Source organism: Cryptomeria japonica, chromosome 11, assembly GCF_030272615.1.
Source record: "Cryptomeria japonica chromosome 11, Sugi_1.0, whole genome shotgun sequence".
Classification (NCBI taxonomy): domain Eukaryota; kingdom Viridiplantae; phylum Streptophyta; class Pinopsida; order Cupressales; family Cupressaceae; genus Cryptomeria; species Cryptomeria japonica.
Window position 1 is genome coordinate 72,958,868 of NC_081415.1, and position 14,846 is coordinate 72,973,713.

The following is a 14,846-nucleotide window of genomic DNA, read 5'->3' on the forward strand; positions in this document are numbered from 1 at the left end:
GAGCGCTTCCATATCTCTCACCATTTCTCCACACCATATTACCCCCAAGGTAATGGCCAAGCTGAGGCGTCTAATAAAACAATTCTCAAAATCCTTAAAAAGATAGTCGACGACGCTGGCCGTAACTGGCATATCCAACTCAATCCTGCACTTTGGGCCTATCGCACAAGTGTCTGCACACCTACAAGAGCTACACCCTACTCGCTTGTCTATGGCACTGAAGCCATCTTGCTTATTGAGGTCGAGCTACCTTCTCTACGGGTCTCCTTGAGAAACATAATCAACGATGAAGACTACAGGGTCTCTCGCTTACAAGAACTAGAACTGCTGGAGGAACGAAGGCACACTGCTTTTAATCATCTCAAGGCTTACCAACAACGAATGAGTCGCAGCTACAATCATAAAGTCAAGCCTTGCGCATTTGAGGTAGGTGACTTAGTCCTCAGAGAGAACCCCAAGAATCAGCAAGACAGAGATAAAAAGGGCAAGTTCGAACCAAACTGGCTTGGTCCTTACATCATCATAGTAGTATATGGATCTGGGGCATATCAGCTCTCAACTACAGAAGGTGAATCTTTGGAGGATCCTATCAACAGCATGCACCTTCGCAGGTTCTACACATAAGCTCTTTGGAATATCCTAATTCAAAAATACAAAAAAATCAAAAATTTCAAAAATACAAAAAAAAAATTATAAAACAAAAAAATCGTTACTTGGTGAAAACCTGGCAAACAGGCGCCTTGTGACACAAAAAAAATTGAAAAATCCAAAAAAAAAAAAAAAAGTAAAGAGAAATAATTTCGTCCAACAGTGAAAACCACTTCGGTGGCGCCCTGGGCAAGTACCATGGTGAAAACTGGGTCACCAGCGCCATGCGTAGAGACATTGCTCCTCCCTCCTTTAGGATTCTCTTTCATCCTTTCACTTTGCACACACTCACAACCTATTCGTTCACAATAAACTTAACCATTCCCATCATGGCTTGTTATTGATCTACCTAAGATTGGTTAGCCATCCATAACCCTCCCTTTTCACTCCCTTTCCATCCATAATAAATCAGATCCTATCTGTGACTACGGCCAATCCTACATCTAGTAATGGGTGTGGAACTGAGAACATCACATGTTTCGAGGAGTACAGTTTCTTCCAGATTCCTTCAGTCTATCCGCACACAATCCGCAATAAAGCAACATTTGCATCGCAGATCCGCAATAAAGTTTCATCTTCTCTGCAATAAAGTATCAGTTTCATGGATTCAATCAGTTTCAAATGAGACACAGCAGCAACAATGAGCTTCAACAAAATCAAATCTTTCAACAGACTTAGACAACATATGGTTCAGTGCTATCTATCCTTTTTGTGAAAGTGAACATTGTGACCATAATCAAATAAGACTTATACAAGTGACAAGAGACACTAAACTTGAGGACTACAGTGGATGTTGGTGTCGAGTCTTGGTTTTCTTTTGATTTTATCTTTTGGTGACATGTCTTTTAGCTTTTCCAGGATGTCTCTGACTAGAGATTCTATCTCTAGGATGTCTTTGACTAGAAAGGCGAGGATGGGGTATCATCACCTATTCGCATTTGCTATCTGTGGATTGTCTTTTAGTAATGCTATGACTTGTCCAAGGATATGAGGACGCTGTGAGTCTAGTATGAACTGGGGCATTCCTTATTTGTGACTGTCTTATCTCCATGCAAATAGGTACAATGACTTTCTGGGCCGAACATATGCCTCGATTGTCATAACCTATTCTGCCATAATAAGCTCAATGATGATAACGCACAAGAAGCTCTTTCACTTTCATATCTTCTATCTTTCATCCCCCTTTCTTGATTGACTCCCATCGTCCTTCTCGAGTCCACGTAGCCCGCTATCACATGACTGAGTATAATGACACACCAAAAACATTTGCATTTACATCACCACATATAAGCATTTCATACATACATATAGATATCACAATTGCATCACATCCTGCACACAACACCTGTTAGCACAATTTACATCTGCATTATCATATTCATTTGCATTACATACATTCACATTTGCATCATGCATTACATATACAACATAAAAGAACAAAAATATATTGCATTGCATCATATAAGCATCCATATCATAAAACATGCATCACATAAGAACATCTCATCACATAAGGTACACATGCATATAGCTGCCGCAGAAATGGATCATCTCTCATATATAATCAAAATGTGTCATGATACAATGATGTCAAAAGAATCATATGGCTACAAAATCACCTGCAGGTGTCTACAATACAAAAAATGGTACATATACTGATACAAAGGGGAGCCCTCTATGGCTATGATGAACTCCCTCCCTCAGAGCCGCCTGGCCTCGACGGAGTCTGAGCTCTAGATGGTCCCACTCCAGGATCCCCCTGCCTGTCTGGTGGTGGTGGTGGAGGACCCATGACCCCACCGCTGGATGCCTGCCTCCTGCGACTCCCTCCCGTAGCTATCGCTGTGCATGACGATCTATGGAAGCTCCTCGCCCGCTAATCCGCTGGCACGGCACCATAGTACAGATCCCTCCAGTAGGCGATCTCCTCTCCGGCTCGTAGCACATATGCATAGCCTGCCCCTGCATCCTCTGCTACCCGCCTCCCTGCCCTCAGAGCTGTCTCGGCCTCAGTATATCTCTGGATGGCCTGGTCTCTCTCTCGCTCTGTGTCCCTAAGCCTGATCCTGAGGCGATCCCTCTCCCACTCCAAATCCGCAATCTCATCTGCCTGGCCCTGGCAGATCTCTCTCAGCCCTAGCAGCTCATCCTCCTCAGGATCATCACCCTCAGCCTCTGCCTGTGGCTCCTCCTCTACAGGTGCCTGTACCTGTGCCTCTGCCTCTACCTGTCTAGGTTCCTGAATAGGTACCTGTCCCTGTGCCTGTCCCTATCCCTGCACCTGTCTAGCTCCCTGTCTAGGACCCTGTGCTGCTGGTACATGTAGGGGCAATCCACCCCGACCCCTCACCACCACCTGGGCTGGTCTCTCCTGTCCTCCCTCCCTCCGAGGTGCTACTCACCTCTCTCCCACCACTCCCCTCTGCCTCCGTCGGCCCCTGCCTCCATCTCCTCCACCATCATCATCATCATCCCCTCCTACCTCTCCCTCCAGCAGCTCTCCCGGATCTGTCAATCTCGGAAAGGGATGCTCTGCCCAATACGTAGAGTACTCTGCGTCCATCCCTGCATCCTCTACCTCTGGCCACATATCCCATGGTAATGGCATCATCTCTACCAGCTGTGTCATGGCCTAATCATATGATAACAGCGGCCTGAATTGTACCTGATCTCTGACTGTACGGGCATACATGCCCAAGCCTTGTGGCATCCGCTGAATCCTGTCGAACTGTCTGCATACCCTGTCAAGAAGCTGCCTCTCCAGAATATAGGGTGTCTGCCCAATCAGATACCTGCTCCTGAATGCATAGGGTAGCTCCAATGTGTCGTCATCCCACTCCTCGCACCCCAGGTATGGCCTCCAGATAACCATATCAATGTCATCTATGATGCGTCTCCAATGCTCCAATCGACCAATCCGAGGCTGTGATGTAATCATATCATACAAATGCACAAAACTCCATCCCTGCCCTCTGCCTCTGAAGTGGATAGGCCGTGTGATAGGAAGGTGCTCATATGCCCACACCTATAGGAGAGTCACTCCGCAACCCAAGCCCACTGATCCGTGGTACACAAACTAATGCAGCTCATAGTATAAATGTGCCAAGACACATGGCCCCCATGCATATCTGGTGTGCTCTATCATCAGTGTCTCCAATGCCCCTCCCCAACCAACTGCCAATCCCCGTGTGGCTCTGTCCGGACACAAATCACCACTGATAGCTCCTCCGATAACAATTGGTAAAGCTAAACCTGTAGCGGTCATGGTATCCCATGCTACGTGACCTGCTCGCATCTCCAACCTGGGATCCTAGAATACCCGTCTCAGTGCCTTCCTGTCACCATCTCGATCATATGGAATCAACTCTCCATCAATCAAAATATGCAGAATCCTGTAAACATCCTCCAGTGTCACTGTCATCTCACCCATCGGCAGATGAAACGTGCACGTCTCAGAGTGCCATCTCTCAGCCAACGCAGTCAGCAAACCCATGTTTGCCCGAAACTCGGGCACATATAGCACATGTGTAAGACCCATCTCCTCAATGGAAATCATATCCTGAATCGACAACTCTAGTCGCAACCTCTGAGTCGATGGGAATCTCTCCCGTGACTCCAACATAGGCAAATACTCCTACAGTCAACCAATCAATCATGTCAGTTATCGTGGCATTCACTATTTATCACAAAATGCTACTTGCTACCTAAATGCATACGCTTACCTATCCTAGTGACACTCACTGTTCATCACAAAGTGTTGCTATCTATCCTAGTAGTGCTCCCTGTTCATCACAAAGTACTACGTGTGTGACATTCCCTGTTCATCACAAAGTGTTACTCACATTCGCACTCCCTGTTCATCACAAAGTGCTGCCTATCTTGGTGCTCCCTGTTCATCACAAAGTGCCTTGATCTATCCTAGTCTTCCTAGAGGACCTGCTTGAGTGTATCCTCTCAGCAGCTTATCCAATCGACAGTGTATGTTCATCATAGAACTGCCGATTTGACCTAAAAGACTCAACCTATGTATTTTGCAACACAAACGTGCTTTACACTCCTAAACGCACTTTAAACTCACAAACGCGCTTCTAGACTGCACAAACACGCTTTTGCAACACAGACGCGTTTTCTGAACATAAACGTGCCTATACCATGCACAAACGCGACCAGGGAACACAGACGTCCCTGCATGACATAAACGCCCCTACAGGGCACAGACGCCTCTACATTTCACAAATGCGTCCGTATTCAGCACAAACGCGGTTCCAGGCACAGATGCACCTGGACCCGACATAGACGCGCCTGTCCGACACAGACGCGCCTGGCACTGACACAGACGCGGTTGCGCATTTTTGCACTTTTTAACTACCCTATTCCTAGCGCATTTATTGCTACTTAGCATGCATTAATGACAAAACTTGAAATGCGTGAAAGTACAAGGAGGTTTTCGGGTACTTACCGACTCTCCTACATCTGCTGGTCGCTGGAATCAGCGAACACGGTCGAATCTGTGAATGAAAGCCATCACTGCTGACTGCTCCTGCTCTATTTTCGCTCTGCACTTTGCTCTCATGGATGTGTAGATGATAATGAGGATGTCTTTTGCCCGTGGTCTATCTTATAGCCTACCCTAGCCTTCGCCCTCATTTCCCGCGTCAGTATTCTTCTTCCTGTGACTTTGTCACTTTATCCGATCAGTCCATTCTATCCCGTCTTTCTTATCGAGAGATTGTCTGCAATCTTTTCAGACATTTTCATCCAATCTCTCGAGGGGGCATATCATTCCCATCTTGGGGCAACTCTGTATCAGTTCATCTTATCTTCTTTGAAACAACGCGACAAGCCGCATTGTCTCAAAGAGGGGCAAAATGTAGACACTCAAAATTGTCATGTCTAATTAAATAAATATTTTATTTATTTAATTGTCTAAGCCTAATTCTTCTATTAATTAAATAAATCTTTATTTATTTAATTAATTCATTTATCCTCTTCTAGCCTTATTTCTCATTTAAATAAATACAGTTATTTATTTAAATTATCCTTTTCCTAAATTAAATAAATATTTTATTTATTTAATTGTCCTATTTCTTCTATTAATTAAATAAATCTTTATTTATTTAATTAATTCATTAGCTTTTTCTACACATGACACATGTCATTCATCTCTTAATTCATACACTACCTACTTCTTTCATTATTTTGATATTTCTTATACCTACCCTCTCATCCTAGCCGACCTCCTTTTTACACCTCTCAATCTTATCCCTCCATTTCATATTGTGTCTTCTATTTAAGGAGATGCTTTCTTCATTGTCAAACCCTAAGGAGACATCCTAATGACACATGCTAATGATCTTTCATGCAACTTGGCTACACTACAATCCTACTTGCAACCACATTCCGTTCTTTGTTGAGCTCTTGTGCATATAAAAATCTGAGAGCAAATATATCAAGCAAGATCAATGGAGATAGGAAGAATGGAGATCAAAACCATATTGGACATGTGATGGTATAATCTTTGTGATTTTGAGTTATTTTGCATTGTCTTAGGTTATCTTCATATGTTATGGTGGATCTTTGTTCATTGTTAGGCTAGGGTTTGGTGGTTGAATCCATTTAGTCTTTCAATATTGTTGTTTATTGTTATCCATTTTCACCATAAATAGTTGTTATTCAATTACTATGGAATCCTTAGATGGTACCGGGGTAACTGAATCTTCATTCTGTACTAGTGGATTTAGTGTAGGTTCATTTGTCACAATTTTTGTTGCCGGTTCAGAGTCTATATACCTTGAAGTTCCTCTGAATTGTTCATCAATCTTTACATTTGTACTCTCAACAATTTTCTGCAATCTCTTGTTAAAACATCTATATGCCTTGCTCTTAGATGAATAAACAAGAAATTTTCCTTCATCACTTCTAGGATCAAATTTGCCAATATACTTATCTCTTCTGATATAACATTTACTTCCAAAAATTCTAAAATACTTATGAGTAGGAGTATTACCAAACCATAGTTCATGAGGGGTCTTACCAGTTTCACCTTTGATGTGAACTTTGTTGAATGTATAGACCATTGTGCTGACTGCTTCTCTCCAATATACATGTGGTAGGCTTGCTTCAGATAACATACTTCTTGTTGCATCCAAGATAGTTCTATTTTTCCTTTCAACAACTCAATTCTACTGTGGTGTCTGAGGTGCTGATAGCTGTCTATTGATTCCATTCACTTCACAGAATGTATTAAAGTCTTTAGATTTAAATTCACCTCCTTTATCTGATCTTAAACTTTTGATTTTCTTACTAGTTTCATTACTAGTTTCATTTTCTATCATTGCTTTGAATAGTTTAACCTTTCCAAGTGCTTCTAATTTTTCTCTAAGAAAAGTAACCCAACACATTCTAGAATAATCATCAATAATTAGCATGAAATATATATCACCTTGTAAGCTTTTAGTTCTAGCTAGACCACATAAATTAGTGTGAATCAAATCAAGAGCATTATTGGATTTTTCTGCAATACTTTTGAAACTAGCTCTAACTTGTTTTCCAAATTGACATTCCTTACATATTGTATTCTGAGGTTTGACAATTTTAGGTAGATCTCTAACTACCTTAGAAGTACTGATCTTCACCATGTAATCAAAGTTTACATGACAGAGTCTCTTATGTCATAACCAACTTTCATCTATATGTGCAATCAAGCATGTCTTTTCACTATTGTTCAAATGAAAGATATTACCTCTAGTCTGATTACCAGTTGCAATTTCCAAACCAGTTCTATTCATGATTTTGCATTTTCCATTTTTAAATTGTAACTAAAATCCTTTCTCAACTAATTGACCAACACTCAAAAGATTATGCTTTAATCCTTCAACATAGTAGACATTGTTAGTGTTATGCTTACCATCAAGAGATATTGTACCCTTACCTTTGATTGAACAGGCTTTGTCATCTCCAAATCTTACTAAACCTCCATTGTATTCTTGAAACTTCAAGAATTTACCTTTGTCTCTTGTCATATGATGTAAGCATCCTGAATCAATGATCCATTCATCCTTTACTTCAACTTTCGCTGCTAGGGCTTGTTCTACCGGTTGAGCAGTAGGTGTTGGTTGATCTTCAGTTATAGCAACAAAAACCCATCCATTGTCTATCGAATCCTCATCAGAATCATCAGTCACACCTTCATTAGCAATGTAACAAGATTTGTCTTTATTCTTCTTAAATCTATATCTTTGGTATTCAAGATTAGGCTTGTATGTTCTTCTAGCTTCTTCTCTTAGTCTAGCATGTCTATCAGGGCATCTCGAAGCCATATGACCAATCTTATTGCAGTTAAAACATTTAAAAGGTGCTTTACCTTCATACTTACTTCCAACTAGACCTTTAGGTATTTTCCTTGCAAATAGTGCTTTAAGTTCTTCATTCTCCTTCCTACTTTCTTCAAGTTCTCTTGCATAAAAGGCTTTCCAATCTGATTTGTCAAATGATGGAGCAGATGATGTTGATGCTTTAAAGGCTAAATCTATCTTTATAGTAGCAACAAGACCAAATTCTTCAATTTCAAAAGCTTAAAGTTTTCCAATCAATGTATCCCTAGTTACTGATGTATTAGGCATTGTTCTTAACTCATTTATAGCAGTAACCTTCATTTTGTATGTTGGTGGCAATCCTCTTAAAACTTTTGAAATAATTTCATCGTCACTTAAGGTTCCTCCACAACATTTAATACCCAAAACAATTTCATTTACTCTTTCCATAAAAGAAGAAATCCTTTCATCTTCTTCCATTTTCAGATGTTCATACCTAACCCAGAAGCTTTCAAGTTTTGCAATTTTGACTGTGGAATCTCCTTCATTTAGTGTTTCCAAATGATCCCAAATAGCTTTAGCAGTAGACCTATCTAATAATCCCATGATTTGTTGATCTGATAATGTGCTCAAAAGTGCTTCTCTTGCTTTGCAATCATTTTCCTCATCTTTAGCCAAGGTAGTTGGACTGGGCTAACCTGGTACAATAGTAGTATAACCCTTCTTTGTAACTTCCCAGATGTCTTTTCCAATGCAATTTAGATGTGTCTCCATTCTGATCTTCCATATGCCATAGTTGGTTCCATCAAGTTTAGGACTGTCCTTCCTGAAATAATTAGTAAACATTGGATCTCCTCAAGCTGTTAAACTTCTGCAAAAGAGGACTAAGATCTAATACCAATTGTTAGGTCCCAGAGAGAATTGAGAGCGGGGGGGTTGAATCAGTTGTCAACTAAATTAAAACCAAAAACAACTTAACCAACTTAATGCCTAATACCGGTAAACCAGTTAAGTATGTCGATAAACAGTTTTAACAATTAATTGCTATATCAGTAAAGATTAATGCATGATACATAAACACAAAGTCATCCATAACACATAACACCAATATTTGTGCATGGAAACCCTATAAGGGGAAAAACCATGGTGGGAAACCTTACCCACAATTAGATGATACTACTGGAGATAGTAAGTGTACATAAATGGGGTCTGCACATGCAAAAAGGCCAAGTGCCTAGAGCTCACTACTCAATCACAAAATGGAAGTCACATTGACTACAATTGGATGGTTAAGTCCAATAAGAATGTATTGCTCAAAATAGCATCTTCATATGCTAGATTTAGTACCGGTGTAATGCTAATATGCCTCCATAAAAACCTAGCTTCACCTTCAAATGATGTCTGCATGTATTGCACTTCTTAATCTCACATATTCCTTCACACAATTCTTTTTCGCATTCCACATTTGATCTTACAAATAAGATCTTACATTTATACCATAACCTAAGACGAATTTTAGTAGGTCGGGTCTACAAGATATTACAATAAAAATATTTTACAAACAGTATAATATCTAATGCAATAACCAATTGAACATGTTGGCTTAATGCATTTATAACAATAATTAATCATCTTCATAGCGTGCCATGTTGATCTGGAAAAGATAAACCTATCGGTGTAACCCTAGATAACCCTATACCTATTTGTCGATAAAAGCAAATATGGAAATATGAATATACCAATGAACAAAACTCCAGGACAAGATGTCCGAACAATGTCTTCAACATTACTAAGTTTCTTCCATATTATTCTGAGTGCTGGTGATCATTATATCCTACCAGTGAACCATATACTAGTAACTATGCAATAGTTACTTGCTTGCTGGTGAATGCTGCTGGATCTCCAAAGTGCTAGTGTTTTAGTAGGTGTTGACATCAATGACAAAACCATACCAAAATACCAACATTCCTTTCAGGTGTCATCAATGCTTTAAACCTAGCCATGTAGCTGGGAATTGTGGGCTTGAGAGAAAAAATTATATGGCCTCATGGTGGTCAAGGGCCTCATGGTGGTTAGGGGCCTCATACTAGAATTACATGGTATAGAAATCTTTGGACTCTTCTAAAGAGTTGATGGATGCTGGGGTTTCTACCACGGCTGGTTTGGATTATTTAATGGCAAAGAATTTGATTCTTCAGATGCCACAAAGGATGTTTCTATGATTAAAGATGCTATGATATAGGATATTGTTTTGATTAATTAGAAAAATAGGTTATCAGGACCCGAAACCTTTAACAAAGGAGATTAAAATAAGACACCAAAAAGTCTAATGCTTAAGAACTGCATACAAAATGACTAGCAAAAAAGCCAGCAAACCAAAAAGACAACAAAGAAAAACAACAACAATGAAACAAGGAAGGCGCTACATAGCTATGGTCTTCAATAGGTCCTCCGCCTTTTTCACTAGCTGGTCATAGGTGGCCCCAACACCTTTGAGACCTTCCAGGTCCTTGTTAGGTTTCTTTTCTTTCTTTTTGCCTCTGGTATGGGTTTTGGGACCTTGAGCTTCCCCTATTCCTTAAGTGTCCAGGTCAATATCCAATATTTCCTTTTCTTTATCCAGCTTGTTGATGAGAGTGTTAGTGTTTCTAGCAGAAGCCTTCAGGATTCTTAAACTCTATTCAACAATGCTCTTCAGACACTCCTCAATTTTACTGACTTTACTATAGTATCTGAGATGGTTTGGTCATTAGCGTCAGCAAGATTTTTCATTTCCAGCAAATCTTTCTCTATTTTCTCAAACCTTGGGTTGAAGGCATCTCTTATGTTTTTGGCTTTAGCAATGGTATTTTTAGGTCCTCTATGTAATTAGCCATGGTCTTCCCTTCCCCAGTGTTGATGGTTCCAAAATCAGAATTCTATTGAAGAGTTTTTTGTTGTCATCCATAGCTTTCTTGTAACCAATTATAAGCCACTCCATAGTGTCCATGAAACCTTGCATACCCTCTGGAAGAGGGTTAGGGGAGGGATCAGCCTTATCAAGGATATCTTGTTCCTTTTTTGGGGTGTCTCGAAAAGTATTTGCAACCCTAAGAACCTCGTCAATGGTCACCTTCTCCGGATTTTGTTTGGCTTCCAAGGTCCTTTCCTGCTTATAGACCTCTAGCTCTTTAACATTCTCCTCCTTCTATTTGTACTCATTTATGGTCTAGGTGTGGACTTTTGTCTTCTTTTTCAGCAACCCTTGAGGGTTCTCCTCCTCTGAGTCTTCCGAGACCTCCTCCTCCGAGGAAAGGCTAATTTGGGGGATTCTTCCTTTAGGATTTTTACCCTTAGAGGAAGAAGGTCTTGTTTTGTTGTGTTTCCTCTTCTTTCCAGTTTCATAATCTGAAACATCCATGCTCTTCTCAGAATCACTTGAGGGGTCGCTGTTAGACTCCTCCTCTAGTGAGAAGGCAAAGTCAGACCCCTCCTGCTTAGTCTCTACAGAGGGCTACATATGTGCTATTTGATTGGCTTTGAGATGGTCATAAATAAGGACCATTAGGCCTTGATGCATGGTAGTATCCCCCATTGGGTTATCTTTGTAGGCCTTAATAGTGGCATTCATCGAGCAGAGCAAAAAATAAGAAAAATTAACCTTTTCATCATGCCTAAAATGATTCAGCATGACGAAATGGTAAACATAAAATTTTGTAAACCTACCATCTAATGTAATGTAGCGCATTAAAACAAAGAGGACCTCCTGCCAGGGTTTGACAAAAGCCCTAGGAGGGTAGTAGGCTTTGCTCAACTTTACCAGTCATTTTTTCTCTTTCTCAATTTCTGGATATCTCTCAATAGCCTCCTTGCTGACTTTCCTATCTCTATAGAAATTTAAAATTTCTCTTCTGAGGCCCATGGCTTGGGCAATAAGATCTTCCTCAATTTCAATCATCTAGTCTCCCATTTTCAGCATACCCTTTCTCTAGTTTTTGCAGAAAAAACTAGTAATCGTGCCATCTCGTCTGTGGAGTCTATCCATGAATTTTGAAAAACCACCCTTCTGCAGGATGCTCTAGACCTCCTCCTTCTATTTCCATTCTTTGCAGCTGCTTGGTTTGTATTGCCGCCTGTTACCACCCATGTTCTCGTTGTTAAGAGCCAAATTTTGAAACTTGCAGAGTACATTAACAAGAAAGCTTTTCAGAGCTATCAAAGTTACATAGAAAGCATGAGAACTAATGAAATAGGTATTATAATAAATGAGGCTTTCATTATTATAATGACTTGAAGTACTACAATCAGTCCTTTTCATTATTATCCTATCCATAAAAAATCTTTGGAGTGCTTCTATATCGATCATTAAAAATTATTTGCCTAACATTTTCGGGGAGTCCTTGTTCTCCTATCCACATAAATATTTCATCTTTGTTAACCACCGCGTTGGAAGCCCAATCAGTAGAGCCATTGGCCTCCTGATAAATGTGGGATATGTAACTTTTTAAAAAAGTGCTAATAAGGTCTATAGCAGTATTGATGATATTGTTGATTGATCATGTGAGCTTTGAGAACCCCTTAAGATATTTTATGATATTGTTTGAGTCCCCTTCAATCCATAAGTAGGGGCAATTCCATTTTTTAGCAAGAAGAATACATTGGAGAGCTCCCATTGCTTCAACTTTATGGTTTGTTTGGGTTCCAATAGGGACAACAACCATTTCCTTGCAATTTCCTTTTGTCATCTCTGAGAATACCTCCATAACTTGAAGAACCTGGGTTACCTTTTGTAGCCCCGTCAAAATTAACTTTGAACCAACCATTAGGGGGGGTTTGCCATCTAGCTGTTGGTATTTTGGTATGGTTTTGTCATTGATGTCAACACCTACTGAAACACTAGCACTTTGGAGATCCAGCAACATTCATCAGCAAGCAAGTAACTATTGTACAGTTACTAGTATATGGTTCACCGACAGGATATAATATTCACCGACACTTGGAATGATATGGAAGACACTTGGTAATGTCAAAGACATCATGTGGACACTTTGTTTTGAAGAATTAATCATTGGTATATTCATATTTGCATATTTTCTTTTACTAGCAAATAGGTCCAGGGTTATCAAAGGTTACACTAGTAGGCTTATCTTTTTCAGATTAGCATGGAATGCTATAGAGATGATTTATTATTGTTGTAAATGCATTAAGCCAACATGTTCAATCAGTTATTGCATCGGATATTATATTATTTGTAAAATGTTTTTATTGTAATATCTTGTAGTGCTGATCTACTAAAATTGGTGTTAGGGTATGATATAAATGTAAGATCTTATTTGTAAGATCGAAAGTGGAATGCAAAGAAGAATTGTGAGAAGGTATATGCGAGATTAAGTAGAGGTATACATGAAGACATCATTTGAAGGTGAAGCTAGGTTTTTGTAGAAGCATATTAGTATTACACCGATACTGAATCCAACATAAGAAGATGCTATTTTGTACAATACATTCTTATTGGATTTAACCATCAAACTATAGTTAGTGTGACTCCCATTTTGTGATTGAGCAGTGAGCTCTAGGCTGTTGGCCTTTCTGCATGTGTAGACCCCATTTATGTACACTTACTATCTACAATAGTATCATCTGATTGTGGGTAAGGTTTCCCACCATGGTTTTTCCCCTTACAGGGTTTCCACATACAAATATTGGTGTTATGTGTTGTGGATGACTTTATGTTTATGTTTCATGCATTTATCTTTACTAGTATAGCAATTTACTATTAACACTGTCTACCGACATACTTAACTGGTTTACTAGTATTAAGCATTAAGTTGGTTGATTGGTTTTTGGATTGAATTTATTAGACAACTGATTCACCCCACCCCCTCTCAGTTGTCTCCAGGACCTAACAATTGGTATCAGAGCTTAGTCCTCTTTTGCAGACGTTTAACAACTTGAGGAGATCCAATGACTACTAATTATTTCAGGAAGGACAGTCCAAAACTTGATGGAACCAACTATGGGATATGGAAGATCAGGATGGAGACACATCTGAATTGCATTGGTAAAGACATCTAGGAAGTTACAAAGAATGGTTATACTGCTGCTGTAGCTGGTTAGACTGCTCCAACTAACTTAGCTAAAGATGAGGAGAATGATTGCAAAGTAAGAGAAGCACTTTTGAGCACATTATCAGATCAACAAATCATGGGATTATCAAATAGGTCTATTGCTAAAGCTATTTGGAATCATTTGGAAACTTTAAATGAAGGAGATTCCACATTCAATATTGCAAAACTTGAAAGCTTCCAAGTCAGGTATGAACATCTGAAAATGGAAGAAGATGAAAGAATTTATGCTTTTATGGAAAGAGTAAATGAAATTGTTTTGGGTATTAAATGTTGTGGAGGAACCCTGAGTGAGGATGAAATTGTTTCAAAAATCTTAAGAGGTTTGCCACCAGCATATAAAATGAAGGTTACTGCTATAAATGAGTTGAGAACAATGCCTAATACATCAGTAACTAGGGATACATTGATTGGAAAACTTTCAGCCTTTGAAATTGAGGAATTTGGTCCTGTTGCTACTATAACGACAGATTTGGCCTTTAAAGCATCAACATCATCTGCTCCATCATTTGACAAATCAGACTGGAAAGCCTTTTATGCAAGAGAATTTGAAGAAACTAGGAAGGAGAATGAAGAGCTTGAAGAACTTGAAGCACTATTTGCAAGGAAAATGCCAAAAGGTCCAGTTGGAAGTAAGTATGAAGGTAAAGCACCCTTTAACTATTTAACTACAATAAAATTGATCATATGGCTTTGAGATGCCCTGATAGACATGCTAGACTAAGAGAAGAAGCTAGAAGAACATACAAGCCTAATCCTGAATATCAGAGATACAGATTTA